We start from the raw sequence: 1,643 nt of genomic DNA on the forward strand, positions 1-1,643 counted from the left end.
TACCAGGAATAAGATCAATAGCAAATTCAACTTCCCTTTCGGGAGGAATTCCGTGAGCTCATCGGGAAAAACATCGGGAAATTCACATACTACTGGAATGTTCTCTTTAGGAGGCAGAGAAGAAGAATCAGAAGTAGTCACCATACACAAGAAGGCTTGATGACCCTTTTTCATTGCATTGATAAACTTCATCATAGCAGAAATTAGTTTAGTACCGGTTTGTCTTTTAACCATTTGATAAGACACACGGTGACCTGAAGGGCTTGTAAGAATTATTTTCTGGTCTCGACATTCAAATCGAGCATGATAAGTATGTAACCAATCCATGCCCAAAATGACATCAAATTCTTCAAGCGGAAATTGGAAAAGATTTGCTGGAAATATAGATCCCGCAATAGAAATAGGGACTTCAGGATAGATTTTTGAACAGGAAAAGACATCACCAGAGGGTAAGGATATAGATGTGCTTTCTTCTTGTGATGATTCAAGTGATAATTTATTGGAGAGTTTCATTGAAATAAAAGATAAAGAGGCACCCGTATCAAATAGTACCAAACAAGGAACATCAAAAATAGAAAATGTACCAAAGTAATGATATCGGGATGTGCCTGCCTACGCTCGGCTCGGCTCATGACGAAAATACGGCCTTTCGGCCTCACTGGCTTCACTGGCCTCACTGGGGCAGTAGGAGTAGTAGGAGCTGTCACCTTCCTCTCCGGGCAAACATTAGCCTTGTGGCCCGGTTTGTTACAAGAAAAGCATATAATAGGATCAACGAAGCATTTACCAGGGTGTGCTGGTTTCTTGCAGTTATAGCACACTCGGTCTTTAGTACCTTTATTGTCATTAAAAGCTGAAGATTGACCACCCCGGTTAGCTTGCACATTAGAAACAAATTTCCTCTTGTTTGAGTCAGAGGGAGAAGAGATGAACCTAGGTGAAGGAGTAAAGGGCCTAGAAGATGGATATAAAGGCCTCTTGCCAAGATTAGAACTGGTTGCACGAGCTTCATTTTCAATGTCTTTTAGGGAATTTTCAGCCCACAAAGCATCGTTGTAAATTGAAACAAAGCTAGTGGAGTCTCGGCGGACCATACTCTTGATCTTAGGAGAGAGTTTTTCAAGATAAAAGAAGGCTTTTTCGTTGTCATCCTTCACCAATCTAGTGGCATAATGAGCCAACTCATTGAATCTATCGGTGAAGGTTTGAACTGGAAGGCTTCCTTGCTTCAACTCCATGAATCCCTTCAACTTCTGCTGTTTCAGTTCTTGCGGATAGAAACGGGCCTCCACTAACTCCTTGAAACGTACCCAGTCAAATCCCGGTTCAGCTGAAACGGTAGGCCCAGTCATGGACCACCATCGATCTGCTTCTCGTACTAGGAAATGAGAGGCTAGCTTCACTTTATGTTCCTCCTTGACATCATACAGTGTAAAGCTTTTCTCCAATTCCCGAAACCACCCTGTAAGAGCAGCTGGATCAATCTCTCCACCATAAGTGGGAGTGTTGATTCGGGTTAACTGATTAGCCACCCAAGTATAGGTGCCAGGAGTACCCTCAGCAGGCGGAGGAGGAGGAGCTTGTTGATTCTGCTGATTTTGTTGGTTTTGGAGAATTTGAGTAAGAACTAGTAAGATAGCATC

Source organism: Silene latifolia, chromosome 9 (genome assembly GCF_048544455.1).
Source record: "Silene latifolia isolate original U9 population chromosome 9, ASM4854445v1, whole genome shotgun sequence".
Classification (NCBI taxonomy): Eukaryota; Viridiplantae; Streptophyta; class Magnoliopsida; order Caryophyllales; family Caryophyllaceae; genus Silene; species Silene latifolia.